This window comes from Symphalangus syndactylus, chromosome 6 (genome assembly GCF_028878055.3).
Source record: "Symphalangus syndactylus isolate Jambi chromosome 6, NHGRI_mSymSyn1-v2.1_pri, whole genome shotgun sequence".
Classification (NCBI taxonomy): Eukaryota; Metazoa; Chordata; class Mammalia; order Primates; family Hylobatidae; genus Symphalangus; species Symphalangus syndactylus.
Genome location: NC_072428.2, coordinates 110160149 through 110178272, shown reverse-complemented (window position 1 = coordinate 110178272; position 18124 = coordinate 110160149). Strand labels below are relative to the sequence as shown.

The window sequence follows — 18124 nt, the reverse complement described above, 5'->3', positions numbered from 1 at the left end:
TAATGACATATATGTATAACTTAGAAGCTGAAAAGAAAGTTGTTACCTAGTACAAGTCACTCTTTTAAATTAAGAACATGGGATACAAACAATAATTGATTCTGAAAAGTTAACACAGCTAATTAGAGAGAAGTTTGGGAATAAACCCAAGTTTCCTGATTTCTGCTTCACAGCAGTTACTCAAAACCTCCTACTTTGCATACATACTGGACAGATTGTTCTATTATGTGCTGTTTGCACAAGTCTCAGTCTTCTCCAACAGGGCTGTTCATCATTCTGAGGGCAGGAACTGAAGAATATTGACTACAGTTCCCAGAACAAAGATGAATTATACCTACCAGATGACCAAGGATGTTATCTTGTAGTGTTTGCTCTTTTGTTGTGTTATATTTAAGAAATCAACAAGTATGGTACATTAATTTCAATTAATGAAATGTAATAAATTTCATTTCATAAAATGTTGAGTATATAGCATGAGCTGTGATCTATTCCAGGTGACAGAAATACAAAGATGAATTGTATATGATAATTCAAAACAGAGTTACTGGAACACATCATCCTGTCTTGCTATTTGATGGCTTTGCTTAGAATGCCCTCTCCAATAATATCTGTAATAATTTCAACTGCTTTAACCTCTCAGAAGCCTTCCTTTACCCCAGAGCTGAGGTGGATGGAGCTTAAAATTATGTTCTTTGTATACCCCATCTGCCTTGTTCCCACCTCCATTGTAGCACTTAGCATACCATATTGTGTCCTGTTTATAAAAGCTTACCACTCCTGCTAGGCTTGGAACATTGGGAGGTCACTGGCAAATTTTCATATTTAAATTTGCATCCTCATCCAAACACAACTGAACCCAAGCAAAATAACTGATACATAATAGAGAATATGCATGCATTGAATGAATTAAGCAATGTTAAATAAAAATATGTTTTGATCTCAATAGATAAATGAACTTAAAAAATTGGAAAAAGTGCCTTTCAAAAACCATTGAATTAAACTGATAATGTAATAATAAAGTACTGACTGTTTACTTGATTCTTGTTTCTTCTTCCTTTTTAAGATTATCAATAAATCATGAGATTGTGTGGATTAAATCAATAAAAGCAGATTTTACCTTAATTTGAGGTTGAAACAGTTCCAACACTCATTTCTGAATGGATCATTGAGTGCATGAAATGTATCATTTGGATAATCTAACACAAATTTATTGAATTGGCTTCGTGTCTACTGAGCTGGAATTTAAATGGCATGCGGATGAACCAGAATAGAGATACCAAGTAAGCAGAAAAAGTGGAAATCCTGAGACATTATTTAAAGGAAGAAATGGTAAAATTGATTGGCAGGTTGGATAAGGCAAAATGATGTAGGAGACAGGAAATGGACTAGTGTCTAACCTCAGCAATCAGAAGAGTGATAGACCATTAAGCAACAGGAAAAGATACATACCCTGGGAAGAAAGACAAGTTTATATATGGACGTGCTTATTTTGATATAGCAGCTGATCATTCATATACATACATACACATTTGATTTATCCAGAAAACTCACTAAAATAATAAAAGGATACATTTACTAAGATATAGATTCACAAGATCAGAAAAAAAGGAAACCTTGCCAACACAATTTTTGAAACCAAATTGCAGAAATACAAGTGGTACGTTAACTAGCATTCCTGTTACAAGTAAAATTTAAACCAGCAATAGGTAATATCAAGAAGCAATCAAGTTTATATTACATAATCCCCAAAACTCTTGTCGCTTACAGGTTTTTCTGAAAATGAGAGAGATTTGAAATCAGGAGAATTATTTTAAGGCTGTTTTACAAGCAGTCAGATTCCTAGTTCACTCTCAACTTATTGCAGCTGGGTGACTTCCCCTGCCAGACACCAAGAGCAGAGCAGAAGAGCAGGTAAAACAAACAAACAAAAAATGCTCTGTTTTATTCTCTGTGTTTCACATACAAGCTATATTTTTCCTTCTGTATCTGGCTTATTGGATGTAGAATGTCCTCCAGGTCCATCCATGTTGTGGCAAATGGTAGGATCATCTTTTTAAGGCTGAATATTTTAGTGTGTGTGTGTGTGTGTGTGTGTGTGTGTGTGTGTGTGTGTGTTTATGCAGTTGTCCCTCAGTATCCATGGAGAATTGGATCCAGGGTCCCTGCAGATGCCAAAATCCAAGGATGCTCAAGTGGCATAGTATTTGCATATAACCTTCACATATCCTTGGTCTTCAGTGTAGCTACATCACTTGGATAGAAAACTTAAAGGTTTAAACTACAGTGGTTTTCTAAATAATAAATTGCCTGACTTAAATATTTATTTCCTGTTGTAATCATATTAAAGCTTTAATTCCTTGTTAAATGAGAAGCACAGTGACAAATATTCATTTCAATAGCCCCCCAAAATTTTAAACGGTACCTCCTTTAAAGTGGTAATTGTTGAAAATTATTGAAATATATTAGAAAGTTAAAATTTTTTGATGATAATTTCAAAATTAGATGTTATCATGATGCTACATTAGTTTTTTTGGATATATGATTTTATTTTACTACTGTTATAGTAGATATATTATTAAAGTGTGATTGTTTTTAAGTGTTCAAAATAAAAGAACCCAAATTTAACTTTCAATCTTTATGGGAAAAAAAATAGGAAGAGAAAGAGTTATGTGGGGGGCAAAGCCTCCAGTTTCCCTCTCCAGTCTATAGGTGTTCATCAATTAGACCATGCTATACATTTTATGTTCATTCTGATTTTTAACATAATGTTATATAATGAGAATTATTCCATGTTATGATGTATTTAGAAAAACAAGATGAACAATGTATTAGTTTTTAATAATAGAAGAGATAAAACTTATTTGAGAATCGTATCCAGGTATAGTAACTCCTAATTAGAACTTGATTACATTTTTCAATGTAGAATATTAATGCATAAAAATGAAATACTTAATTTGGAATGGTGTGTAAAGCATAGGAGATGGGAGAGTGACCTGTTTTGTGTCTTAGGCTCCACTACTTGCTAACTGTACATAAGTCAATCAACAAAAAATCAGATTTTAAATGGTTGCATGCTTACTGATCATGTTTAGATGCCATATTTTATATAGCCAATTCCATATTGATGAATATTTAGATTGATTCTAATTTGTCAAATATTAAAACAAATGTGAAAACCATTGTATATAAACACGGCACTAACCTGCAATTTTGTTCATTTATTCCTGAGACACTATTTCTGCTGCTCTTCCTGTTTATACAGTTTTTTACATAGGGACAAATATGGAAAGACAGTGATTCATAGTGAAAAGAAAATGGCAAATCAAAGAGATCAAGGTTGAAATTCTCACTCTTTCTAGGTGTTTCAATATGGTAAATGTAGATCATATTTCTTAAAATAATAATGTAAGCAATTGATAACTTTATACATAATTCTGTCACTCCTCCCACCAGAGGTTCCTGTATATATGCATGTGAGGACACAACATGTCAAGAGCTTCTGGGAAGTGTGGTGTCTGATAAAACCAGGTGATTCAACGGTGATGTGCCTCCTATTGTACCCTCTTTGCTATAAAGTGGTTCCTTAGTTGAAGACAATGATTATATTCAGTCTATGCCAGTGGATCAAATGTTTTCTAAGCTCAAAAGGCAAACTTATATTTAAGATATATATCATTTCCATTCAAAATTAACTGTTGTCTTTTTCAGGGTAAAAGGAGTCTAATGCAATTAATGTGCCACCAAATGGCTGTTTTTATTTTATTTTATTATTTATTTATTTATTTTTATTTTTTCGGTAGACACCATATCCAGATTTAGTGTTGGTCTCTGTGGCAAGCAACTTATATGTTTAGCAACAGGAGTAATGGAATCAGCTTTATGGAGTGGGCACTCATGCAGCTGTCGCCATGAATATCTTTCATCCTTACCACCATGGTTCTTTGTCAATTTATTGTGTCTAGGTTAGACAATGACAGAGACTGGCTGATCAAGTCAGATTACTAGTCAGGTAATTCTGCCTTCCTAGTTGTTTAGTGCCCCTTCTGTAGCAGATACTCTGGTGAGAGTAAATAAGCAAAACAAAGGACCTCGCCCTTTGTGCCAACTTCAGTAATGTCTCCAACATGCCTCTTCCCTGGACCTCCTAATCATTTATCTTCAAATTTTTCTCTTTCCAGGCCTGAGACCAATTAGCCAAGCCAGTCGTCACTATATGTGTTTTTATATGTTTTTCCTTGGGCCATTTATCATTCCGTACAAAGTGTTGACTAAGCAGACCACCTGAAGCTTTGCCTATTCAGAGACTCCTCCTTACTTCTGTCTTTCTTTTTTTTTTTTTTTTTGAGACGGAGTCTCGCTCTGTCGCCCAGGCTGGAGTGTGGAGTGCAGTGGCGCAATCTCGGCTCGCTGCAAGCTCCGCCTCCCGGGTTCACGCCATTCTCCTGCCTCAGCCTCTCCGAGTATTTGGGACTACAGGCGCCCGCCACCACGCCCGGCTAATTTTTTGTATTTTTAGTAGAGACGGGGTTTCACCGTGGTCTCGATCTCCTGACCTCGTGATCCGCGCGCCTCGGCCTCCCAAAGTGCTGGGATTACAGGCGTGAGCCACTGTGACCGGCCACTTCTGTCTTTCAATGGTTCTAGAATATAACAGCAGACTATTTTTAGCCTGCATTCTTGTACTGAGAAAACCTATCTATGAACAAAGCTTGTTCTTTTTCCTCTTTTGTCATCTAGTGATTTGAGACTTTACTCCACCTCATGTGGCCATAGGTGAGATGTGAAAGAGAGATGTCAGTGCAACAGTGGTAAATGCCATGGGGATCTGGGCAACATACTTATGCCATTATCTTGTGCCTCTGTCCCTGGTTTTTCCCAGTCCTAGATGAACCGCATTCATCTTACAAAGAATGGCTGCTGGCCTTGCAATCATGATTTGGTGGATCTGGCTAACCCACCTCATGATGGATGGGTAATTCTGGGCAGCATGGTCATTTACTGTCCTATAGCCAACAGCTTTATCTCTACCAGACTCCAGCGGAATGCTAGGACCTGTTCTGAGAATGGCTTATAATTTTCTATGGCAGATGGACTCACTTTGCTCCAGAACTGTAAGGATCTATGTTGTGATTTTCCTATTGAGGTTTGACATACAGTCCACACTGTATGACTGTCTAACATCTGAGAATCTGCTGAGATATGTGACACAAGGTGCAGGGCCACTTGTACCAGAACCTGAACCTGCCTGGGGTCCTAAACAAAGCTGGCAGTTTTCATGTCTATTATTGAACAAATTGGAGCAGTATTCCCAAGCATAGAAAATACTGTCTCCAGAAACTCAGAGGCCAACCAGGAAAACACTTCCCTCCTAATGATGGAAGGGATAAAAATTCAACAAATTTATTTAATGTGGAAGGCATGTTCTGGACTACTAGTTCCCCAAAACTTCACTTACATGCTGAGGACCCCAAATCTTCATTGGGTTTAAGTTCCACCCTGTAAAATCATGTGCATTTTTTTCAACCAAGGCCTGTAGTATACTTGCACCTCCTTGCTAAGTCTTATTAAAATTTTATGATTGGTATATTGAGACAATAGAATGACCAAGACGCCTAAGTCTCTTTGGACTTTATTATCACCAAAGACCAAGATCAGAAGTAGTACAATTGTCTTATCCAATGGAATTTCAACTGCTTCTGGACATATTTTATAATAGGGCTGGAAAAATGATTTTGTAAATTATGATTTTTAAATCATAAAGACTACTTTGTAATTGAGTCTGTGTTAATCTGTTTAAGCTAAGGCATCACAGCTGGCAGGGAAGCTACAGTGCAGGTACCACTTAGTGAAGTTTGCAGTATCCACTGTCATCTCCAGCATCCATCTGGAGGGTGGATTTTTTTTTTAAGTTTACAGAGGAAGTCCACTGAATTTTATGGGGATATCAAATGTACTACCACCTCGTACAGTCTTTAGGAGTGGCTCTAATCTCTGCCATTTCCCTGAGATGCAGTTTTTAATTTACTCTCTTAGATTGGAGGAGCAGAGACAGTTTCAGTGGCTTTCATTTGGCTTTCCTAATTATAATGAATTTTAATGCATAGGCAAGGAACCAATGTAGGGGTTCTGACAGCTACTAAGTATGTCTATTCCAAATAAATATCTTGGAAAGAAGGTCATTAACTACATTCCCCTTACTAACTGAAAGACCGTGATGATGCTTCAGGCCTCCGATTAGCAATGCTGAGGCCCTGTATCCAATAATTCTTCATATGTTTAGGTAGTATGCTTTTTTTCAGTGTATGGTTACCCGAATAAATGTATGTAGGGAGAGTCATTTCTGTATTTGAAGTGGTGTTGCAGGGTTGTTCCTTTTTAAGGACCTGGCATCTGCTTCCGTCCACAGAGTAAGGGTATGGAAATAGGCTCAGGTATATACACTCAACAATGGATCATGACTTTTATTGAGACAATGGGCTTTGGTTTCATGGTTATCCTCTTCCTCTCTCTCTCTCTCTCTATCTCTCTCTCTCTTCCCCCAGTTTTATTTTTCCCCTGAGACAGGGTCTCACTCTGCTGCCCAGGCTGGAGTGCAGTGGTGGGATCATGGCTCACTGCAACCTCCACCTCCCAGGCTCAGATGATCCTCCCATCTCAGCCTCCGAAGTATCTGGGACTACAGGTGTGCACCACCACACCTGGCTATTTTTTTTTTTTTTTGTATAGACAGGTTTTTGCCATGTTGCCCAGGCTGGTCCCCAACTTCTGTGCTCAAGCAACCCACCTGCCTTAGCCCCTCCAAAGTGCTGGGATTACAGGCATGAGCCACTGCACTCAAGCTCTATCTCTTTTGATTGTATAAATCAAACAATAACCTCATTGGCTATCCAACCTTCTTGACCCGAGGGACACTGTGCTCTATTAGCTACATATATGCTTCTTTGTAATAAGGCCTTCTTGTCTTCTGCTTCAACCTTGTCTCTCATTAGGATAATTATAACTCTACTTGCTTCTAATAGTCAAATGCTTCTACCTGGCTTCTTTTATTGGGGGAAAGGGAGTGTGCAATCCCCATTGTTTCTATGAATATGAAAGTATCTACTATTATCAACCCTGTTGATAGTAGCCATTAAAGTATACAGTGATGACAGTGTTCCCTTCACTAGTACATTCTGTACCATATTGCTCAATGAGATGTCCTTTAAGTTTTTCTGCAAAACAAAGGTAACTAATGGATTTTTCAGTCTTATGTAGTATATCCACTCTAGCACAGCTACTTCTTCAAGGACTTTGGTCCTTTCTTTAGGCATCTGCCATAGGCATTTCTGCTTAACTTAATGGGAGCCATTACTTTATCCATGCTTCCAAAAATAGTATGTGAGTATTGTTCCCTGAGGTCCTTGCCAGAGTGTTATATTCTGCATTACAGGACAATCTTTGCATATAATAACCTCTTCCTTATTCAGCCTCATGTTTCAGCACTCTTGATCCAGCACATTTAGAATACAGACTCATATACTATCTGGAACATAATGGCTATGGGTCCAGCCCCTCTTTTGAAATGTTGTCCCTGCCCTACCTTAGCATGCCCAGAACTTCCCTGGGCATGTTGTGATTTGGTTCTAGTAGTTGGTGATCGGTCATGTGGGTTGATCCTAAAGGGTACACATGTTAAAAGGCACTTGCTTCTGCCATAGCTTTCATCAAGAATATACGTCTATCCTCTAACAGTAAGAAGTTGGCCACTCTTGCAGGCCCAGAAACAGTTCAGTGAATTCTGGAGCTTCAAGATTCTGAGTGCACCAAAACAGGTGTCCCTATGCCAATTCTCAATAACCCATTCTTTCCCAACCAGTGCTTGGCATAGGGGCACTGAAAGCAGGTTAAGAATAAGCCTTCCTTGAACTTCACTACTCATATAATTAGGTCCTGGCCTTATTCATTAGAGTTATCTGCCCTGTATTCCCCAGAACTCTGCTACTCTTTATAATTAAGTCGTGGGCTTCTTTCTTAGGATTTTTCTGCCCTCTGGCTGCAGAAGATAAGTCTTTTTTTATGCTACCAAGGAAACTTCTCCTTCCACACTTACTTAGGTGATTAATCTTCATATTAATCACCTAATTAAAAAGAAGACTTTTTATTGTCTTCTTCCAGTCCATAAATGGCATCCAGCAAGAGTTAACAGGATACCATTGTTCTTATAATATGTACTTCCAAGAAACCTTTTAAAAACCCAAATATTAAACCTCCTACTGCATATCTATCTTACTTCTGTTCACTACTTGTACAATTCAACACATGCATCACAACAGTCTGTAACCAATGGAGTCCTATTTTGCCCTTGGGTGTGAGGTAGTCCAGTTCCAAAATCCCATTTTAGAGCCTGATTCCTTGGTCCATTCCTCGTACCAACAGTTTTATGGTGGTTAGCCTGGGAAACAAATTTTGAGGCAGAGATTTGCATGCTGAAAATTTATTCAAGCTGCCCTCAGGGTCAACATCTGTGGAGAATTAAAGGAAGCAGGCTTGGACAGAGGAAAGAATTGAATGTGATGTAGCTGCACCAAAAGTCTCAGTTGCTCCTATGGGAGCTCTAGAGATGGAACAATGTTTTAGAATTGCTCCAATTTGAGGCAAGGACATCAGGTGTTTATATTTCCACATCAATTAGTCATTGGATGCATGCTGACTTCCAGGAGGGAAATGTGACCTTGGATAAAGATATTCTTTTTAGCTGAGAATTATTTCCTGAGAAGAGCCGTCAGCAGCCAATAATCCCAGCAGCCAGAGGAGTGCTGTCTAGTAGGGAAATCTAGGTAGCGTTTTCTATTACTCCAGTAAATATTACCTACACTTTAAGTGGCATTAACACAATATAAATAAGATCTCTATTATGTATCTTGTCAAATATTTCTAGTATATATTGCTAGTCTTAGTATATAATGTCACAGGCAACATGTGAAGCACCATTATATATGAATTTATATATGTGCATATATATCCATAAAAAATTAGATGGGTCTTATGTGTTTATATTTTCCAAATAGCCTGGAAATATTACATATATATCATATATATAATATGTAATTATATAAATGATGATGACAAGTTATATATATAAATCATTAGAATAATTTTATAGAAATCTAATTATGGCTCTCATTGTTATAATAAAAACTGATACTGGAAATGCAAAAAGTAAACTTAACAAACACATGCTACATTATTTGTAGGTCTCAGTACAAGAAAAAAAGGCAGAAATAATTCATGGTAGCCGAAGGATTTGAAGAGAATAGAATTTTACAAGTACTTTGGAGAAAAGGGAGCACAAGATGTAAGAAAAGGACATTAATAAATAAAAAGACTGGTAAGTTAATGATTATTCCGAAGGGTCTGAACTATTGAGCTCATTTTTAAAAATTTATACTGGAAAGAAATAAAGGAATTGAAAGCTTTGGGTTATTTTGCAATAATCATTGCAGACACTGGAAAATTGCTTATAAAATAAAGAGAAAGTATGATGAACATCTTACAGAAAAAATGAGAGTTAACCTAAATGCAAATATTAATAGCTAGTCTTTTGTTTCTCTCTCTCTCTTTCAGTTTTAAACATTTATAAATTGATAGTCTCTACTTCTCATCTCCTCATTATTTTGATTTTGATTTTGATTCTTAGGGTGCTTCTTTTTAACAGTGATTTCTATTCTTCTGAGTTGGAGGCTACAGCTCTTCTCATCAGACAAATGACTTCTTTCCCTGGTAGGCAACCTAGTAGCTGACTCTCCCACCACAAAATTGTCAGAGATCCTCTCTTTCTCAGATATCCTGTGTCTGCCCAACTCTAAAGCTGCCTTCAGGCAAAAGTTAAAGGCAAATATAACTCTATGCACTCTACAATCAAGATATGTATGTAAACAAAATAATCTTGATCTAGTCATTTTCTATCTGGTAATTTTATCTGTTTTTAAGACAACTAAATCTTATAAACACCATCTCTGTAATAGTTCAGTCTATTTTTTCCACTCTGGATTTATAATTAAAGTAAAACAAAACTTCGCCTGAGAAAAAGATGAAACAGTCATACTCTTCTCAACTAATATTCTCAGGTTCCAAAAATAAATTATTTCAGTGCATCCTATCTCGCCCATAATATGGTAACTACCGATGTTGAATCTCAACGAGATGTGTTTCCACAAGATCTATTTTTAAATAATTTTAAATCTATTTTTATTATAAAATGTAACAGAAAAATTTTAAATTCATGACCATTCATATTTGCTCCCTCTCACCTGCCCAATAAATACCCATGAGCATTCTCCTTTGCCAGACTAACTCCTGGGTCATTTTTATGCATATCACAATAAAGAGTAAAAAATAAGGCCGGGCGCCGTGGCTCACGCTTGTAATCCCAGCACTTTGGGAGGCCGAGGCGGGCGGCTCACGAGGTCAGGAGATCGAGACCACGGTGAAACCCCGTCTCTACTAAAAATACAAAAAAATTAGCCGGGCGTGGTGGCGGGCGCCTGTAGTCCCAGCTACTCAGAGAGGCTGAGGCAGGAGAATGGCGTGAACCCGGGAGGCAGAGCTTGCAGTGAGCCGAGATTGCGCCACTGCACTCCAGCCTGGGCGACAGAGCGAGACTCCGTCTCAAAAAAAAATAAAAATAATTTAAAAAATAAAAATAAAAAAATAGAAAGCAGACATTGTGATGTCAGAAAGGCTAACACAATATACACGGGAATAAACAGAGAGTGTCTGGCAAGAATTAGCTACAGGAAAAGCAAAGGTGTTATGGTCTGAATTGTGTTCCCCCCAAAATCCATACGTTGAAGTTCCAACTCCCAGTACCTTAAAATATGACCATATTTGGAGATAGGGCCTCAAAGGAAGTGATGAAGTTAATGTGAGGTCATCGAGGGGTCACCATAATTCATTATGACTGGTGTCCTTTTAGGAAGAGGAGATGAGGACACAGACACACAGAGGGAAGAACATGCGAAGACAGAGAGGGAAGATGGCCATGGAAAAGCTAGAGAGAGAGAGAGTTCTCAGAAGAATTAACTCTGCCAACATCTTGATCTCAGATTTCTAGCCTCCAAAGGTGGGAAAAAAATAGTTTCTATTATTTATGCCACCTACTCTTTGGTATTTTGTTATGGAAGACTTAGTAAACAAATACAGAAGGAAAAATTCAAGATGGCCTATTGTAGGTTGTGATCTGTGGGGTAGCTTAGGGGAGCCTAGAGGAGGAAGGACTGAAATGTTAGAAGCAGCTGCCTTGTGGTGTACAGTTCAGGATTGAGGAAGAATGAAGACTGTAAAGCAGTTTAATGGGTATTAGATATGTAAACCTTGCTGGATTTTGTTGTTGAGAAGAGGCTCAGTAAAAATTTACTTTTAAATTATTTTTGTATATCAAATAATAAATGTTATTTTAGCTAGTGCTGAGATTTTAAAAACCACCAAGCTGCTTAATTTTACATATCATTAACATGTGCCATTCAGTGCCTATTTATGTGGCAAAATCTTTAAATATATTATCTTTTATCGTTACAAAGAAAGGAATGTATTCTTATTCCTAGGCCAATAGATGTGAATGACTTGTCCAAGTTTACCAAAAAATTAAGCACCAGTGCTGAAATTTAACCTAGATCAATCTTACTGTAATAATTGAATTCTTTCTAGATTATACCATGCAGTTTCTCAAAGCTATTTCAAGGACATGTTGGAAGGAATTGGAGGTTGCAGTTGACTCTGTTGTAGCCTTGCCAACATACCTTTTCTGGACTGAAAGCACCTGTCTCTCACTTTCTGTGAGTGTTGGTGGGAACAGTTGCAGTTATATTCTTTTTAGAATTGACCTAAATAAAAGGGAGACATTTTGCTTCAGTGTAGGATGACTCTAAACATTCCTGAGCTACAACTCCCTATGGGATGAGACAGAGGCTAGATTTTATCTGCATGTACATCTTTATAAGCGTCTTCCCTTCTATTTTTCTTACCTGCTTTTATGTTTCACGTAAGCACAGTACGTTAATAGGTGGCTAGCACAAGAATCCCCATTCAGGGCAAAGCTTCTAGGAAATCTGACCTACAACTGGATTATAGTAACTAGCTAAATACCAATGTGATTAAAGCTTATTATGGATAAATATTTAATGATAAACAACAGCAAGATAAAAAGCCTCTGTCATTTGATGAGTAGTTAAATTTGCATTAAATCACAAAGAAATGATAGTTGAAGGGAGATAACCTAGAAAAAATTTTTGGGATCTACAGTGTTATGAAGATAATTAAATGCATTTTAGCACAGATCTGTGCAGTTTTTGACAGTGTACATTGCATGGTACACAAATGTCACAGGCTTTTTATGTGTCAGGACAATTTTTGGTTGCAAGTGACCGAACCTCAATTCAAATAAACGTAGTCCAAAAGAGAATTTATTGGTCTTTTTGTCTGTGAATTTGAGGGCAAGGTTTATTGTAGACATAGTTGGACCTAGGATATCTCAGCTACTTATTCTATCTCTTGACTTTGTTTGGCTTTATTCTACACACATTTGATATAAAGATGCCTGTGTAAAGGTAACTTTTCTAATGCTCAGGAAAGATTCTAATTGGTTTTGGATATATCATTTGTTAGTTTTTAAATACGTACTGTGTCCATGGTATCTGGTATTTTCATTGAACAACCTGAGTAATGTGTCTATCATTGTGATAGGAAGGGGTGGATATATAACTGGGAGTATAACTGTGGCTGCATAGAGTAGGGAGAAGTTCCCAGTAAAGCCACAAAGATGTAATATTTATTAGGCAGACAAAAATAATTCTACAATAGTCTACTAGTGGTAATATTAGTGAGACATGAAAAAGATAGTGAGGTCCAATTTGTTTGGAAAATGCAAAATTAATCAAATTAGGATACATTTATAATTGTATATCTCTTAAGTTATTTAAAATGATAATGGAAATTTTGAATTTCCATGATGGATATATATCATACTTTATTTTACTAAAGTCATTTGACCTTGGGATCTATTTTTCATGAAGTATTTCATGCAATCCCAACAGACTTGGGTTCAAAGTCAGATGCCTCTACTATATAACTTAGGAAAATTAGTTAAATTATCTGGGCCTCAGTTTCTTCAGCTATAAAACAGGAATAACTAAATGCTCTTAACGAATTTATTATGAGGATTAAAATAAAATGTATTAAAGATGCCTGGTTCTATGAAAGTAGTTTGTGTTGGGCCAAATGATATCGATTCAGAGACCACTGCATGCCTCTCCAAAGTATTAAATTGTTTTCTGAAAATGGGATTAAAGTACTTTTATAGTTTTGTTTGTTTGTTTCTTAGCAAGCTGATGAAAGGTAAATTTGGTGTTGATGAGGAATAATTTATGGGTTGGGTATAAGTTGAATTGGATTTGAGATGGCAAGGCAAAAAGGAGCCAGAGATATGAAGGACAGTTGGGAGGTTATTGTAATAAATTGTGAATTGATGGACACCTGAACCAAGGGAACATAAGGCAATAATGTATAACTATTAAGAAAAAAACATAAAAATGATTAAAAGACTTTCAGAATGACCCAATTCAGCAGTTTACCATGAGAATTTTATTTTCCAAATAGTCTATTTAGTTGAATAATGATGGGGGCTAAAAGTTGTGCAAGGTGTCCTCCATTCCTCTAGGTTAATAAAATAATATACTGTGAAATACAATAAAATTTTAAAAACTTAGTCATCATCAGTAAAATCTTCCTTTATATATAGTTATTCATTTTACACTTTTCATACTTCTGTTAATAGAGTGTGATGTAAAATAGGGCTTTTACTTTACATGTTGAACAGTTCAGAATAGTCCTGTTTTTGTATATGGACTTAGGTAAAATGTCACATGCAGTAATGATCACGCTTGAGACAATATTACAAAATTAATTAACCTGCTTTAAAATGTTTTAGCAGAATGATAACCATAAAAAAAGTGAAGATTCTTCAAATATGAAAATACATTTCTAGGATTAGAGGTAGAAATTGAGAAAAAAGAAATTGGATTTGATATCTGAAGAACATTCCTATTGATTTATTTAATAGACTTAATAGAGATAAAAATTTACCTATATTCATATTTTATAAAATATACTAGAAATAAATTAAGAAAATTCTCTTATTTATTGATAGATTTTAAAAATATTATAAAGTATAATAGGAATTAAGTAATTTTCTTCAATTCATTAATAAGAAAGAATAAAAATAAAGGGAAATGCCTCTGAATTCCAGAACACAACTGCTTCCAATTAGTTTTTTAAATTACTGCTTTCTTGGGTAACATATTTTTGGTTGCAAAAAAAAAGGAAAACAAAACCTTGAGCTAACAAGCAATGTCAAGGAATCAAAGCAAGAAGCATCAAAAATCAAAGGCTTCAGAATGAGCAGAAACCTGGACAATTCTGTAGTTTGTGAAGTTACACTATAAAGATGACTCAGCTTCCAGCTTTAACCTGCTGTACCAATCTATTTTTTTATGTGGGGGAGGTAATAAAATTGGCCCAACTTGGGTTAGATGTCAACCTTAATTCAATCATCTATGACCAAGAACTGGGGTCTTGTCATAAAGGGATCTATCTTCTCATAGAAGAGACACTGTGCAGATTCCCCGTAGGCATTAATAACTAGGACATTTGTTAAACCCAGTAAGTTAAACCAACGACGCAACAACTTCATCTTTAAACAAAATTAGCACCGAAGAAAATATACCTGAATATACTATCCTTAAAAAAAATCCTGATCTTTGCTTGAGCCCAGGGGTTCAAGGTTGCAGTGAGCTATGATTGCACCACTGCGCTCCAGCCTGGGTGACAGAGTGAGACCCTGTCTCTTAAAAACAAACAAACAAACAAAAACTCGATCTTAACCCTCGCTGTGTTTTCCTAGGTAAACTTGATAGACTAAATTTATTTACTGAGGAATCACTTTGAGCAGTCTCTGTTTGGAAAAAGAAACAAGATGTAGTACAATGTTTTGCACTAAAATCTTGTTGTTTTTGTTGACTTTTTACTGGAACTATTTTTTTAATGTTTAAATGTAATCTTACAGAAAATCCCAATTTAAACAACCAATAAAAACAGAGTTGCTTTGATGGATATAGGGAGGGATGGCACTGAATTCATATTTGCTTTGAGTCTCTACTTGCTCTTTATAGTGGCTCCTGAAGTTTGTTTTCAGAGACCCATATCACTGCAGAATAGAATCTGAAAATCACTAGCATATTAGAAAAAAAATAAAAGCATAAGATTTGGGATCAGAGTTTTATAAAATGATGACTCTGGTACATACTAACTCTGAAACAGGTTAAATCACTTAAATTCTGCAAACCTTCATTTCTTCAGCTGAAAACTATAGATAATACTGATGGCATCTAACTCACAAGGTTGATGTATTAAATAAGTCACCTGAAGTAAACCATGCAAGGCTGTACACTGTTAATTGATGCTGTCATTAGGATCTATTACCCCACCCTCTGAGGAAATAGTTCCTTTAAAAGCGAGTTCCTTTAAGAGCCATCTGGTCCCCCAGAGGCCACATGCTCAATGATTGCAACAGTCCCCTCTTTGAAATAATTATGTTCACCTCCAAGGATATATTAATCAGTGACAACCTATATATTAACAAAACACCCGCTATTCAATTATTTTTACATCATGTAGCTTACTCCAAATATGTTAGTTGTTATTTATCTTGTTCTGTGGTCTTAGAAGAGTGTGAAGAGTGAACACAAGCAGAGAGAATGTACATTAAGTCACTGATTTGACAACATCTAGGAGCGCTGGCTCCAATGTGAGTAGCAGACTCAGTCTCCCTTTAGTGCCAAGCAGAGGATTACTCGTGGAGATAGAGTGGAGCACCCAGGAGAAATGGATTCTGAGGAAACAAAAGCATCGCCTTGATATTATTCCCTTGAGTGTGACTATAAACCATGAAATGAGTGACAGACAAAAACTGCTTAAGTTGAGGCATATATTTTCACTGTATTTTGGATGCTGCTACTCTGACGATGTATTTTAAGCCCAGTATTCTTTCTTCTTTTTTTGTTCTTTTTTTTTTTCTTTAAATTCTCATTCACTTGTGTGAAAGCTGCTCTTCTCAAGACTGAAGCTTTTCTGTAGTAATGTCTGTTTAGATTTGAATCTACTAGGGCCTTGGCACATATGGCTAGAATGCTCTATTTTTAAAGATATATTGTGTCTGTTAATACAAAGGTCATGATGTAGATTTTTGCACTTAGAATCAGCATGAGAATGTGGAACTGTTCCTTGCAGATCTTGGCTCCATCAGCAAATAAATTAAAATAAACTGGAGGCTTGAAATAGAAATAACCCTCCTTCCAAGTGTTTCATTTAGAGAATGACATCCTGTTTTCTCCAGAATATCATGGGTAATTCTGCATATGAATGAATTTGGGAATAGAAAAAGCCCAGCAAATGAAACACACAAAATGACTTTTAGAATTTTAGGCTTCCGTAATAAAAATAAGTGACGATGGTTTTCTCTTTAAAGTGTGAAGGGTAAAAGGAAACCCAAAACTTACTTACATAAAGTTTTAGAGTTTTATAACAATTTGTGAAAGCAAACAATAAGTTAAATTCTACCTGTAAGAGAATATAGTATATCTTTAAGACAATATTGACACAATTTGGCTGTCACTGAAGTCAGACCAGCTTTCTGATTACAGTCACAAGTGACTGGACCTAAACATCACTCACCTGGAAAACTTTGATTAGCCTCTCAATGGAGCCTGAAAGGGCTTTAACTCATGTTCAAAGTAACTGTTGTCAATGTCACAAAAAAGCCTTAGTTTGTTAATAAAACCCGATTAGTAAAAAAGAAATACAAAAAGTACAGTAATATATATTAAATTGAAAAATAAATTTTCAGTCATCTTAAATATAGATCCCTTCCATTATGGCACCGCTAAAATTGACCCAGTAGCTGCAGCAATCTTGGCCCATGTGTATCCCTAGTGCCCTTATGTTGAATTTTACTACTATTCTCTATTTAAAATGAAGTACGAGCTCAGTTACATTGCTGTCTTTGGTAAATAAAAAAGCAGGAAGAATCTCCGATATCTTTATATTGCCTGGAATAAAATAATTTTTTCAGACTTAGCATCCTTTCAGGAAACTGGGTGAGAGTTCACAATGGAAATAACATGGCAATTTTTGTATCAGGATGATGAAGATGATGATGATAAATGAGCAAATCTGTAACATCCACACATTTATGTGAAATTAATGTCAGATACTGACCAGATGATCCTCAAGCTTTTTCCTTTTCTTGGGCACTGTGAAAATATGTTTTGTAACCCTTTTGATTATAGGCGGGGTCATATGACTCATTCCCACCAATGAATTCTGAGCACAAGTAATATGTCGCCTCTGATGTGAGGCAGTTAAGAGCTGTGCTTCAATTTATTTCCCCATTCTTTTGACTGGGTGTCACCATTTTGAATTTGAAGCCATGTATTACAGATGACCAAGCTTCAGTCATCTTGTGTCTCTGAATGACTGCACAAATTTTAACCTTTTCTTCCTACTTTTGGGGACTATTTGTTCTTTGACATAAATGAGTAATAAACATTTATATTGCTACTCCTCTAAGGTTTGAGGGTTATTACATAGCCAGCTTACCCACTATGACTTGTACATCCTCATACTAGATAATAAAAAATAGAAGTAACTGTGATACAAAAATAAGAAAGATAGGGTAAAGGCAGGAACCAGCAAACGCTGGCAACTGACTATAACATTAGTTGTTCTAGAAGCTATCATAACTATGCCAGGGAAAAGAAGAACCTGATGAGTTCTGGTAATATCAATTACATGTGACAGATTGTACTGGGTCCAACAGTTAATAAGCATTGTTTGTCACAAACAGTGACCAAATAGAAAAAAATAAATGTTTGCATATTATGATCAATGGGTTTCTTTAGCCAATGTCTTAAAAAAGGAGAACTAATAGTGAAGATACAAGTCCTCATCGCCTAGGAGATTAATCTTCTAAATGATATTAATTTTTATAACATACTAATGAGGGATGCATACATTTTTAATGATACTGGCAGAA

The 18124-nt window shown here is 36.1% G+C and overlaps 1 long non-coding RNA gene across 1 annotated transcript; it reads left to right on the top strand.

Moving 5' to 3' along the window:
* Positions 1-1773: 1773 nt before the first annotated feature.
* LOC129484936 (uncharacterized) lies at positions 1774-16778 on the top strand. Its single transcript, XR_008658572.2, has 5 exons — positions 1774-1911; positions 3454-3528; positions 9234-9367; positions 10955-11101; positions 15757-16778. It is a non-coding gene; the product is annotated as an uncharacterized lncRNA (long non-coding RNA).
* Positions 16779-18124: the final 1346 nt, after the last annotated feature.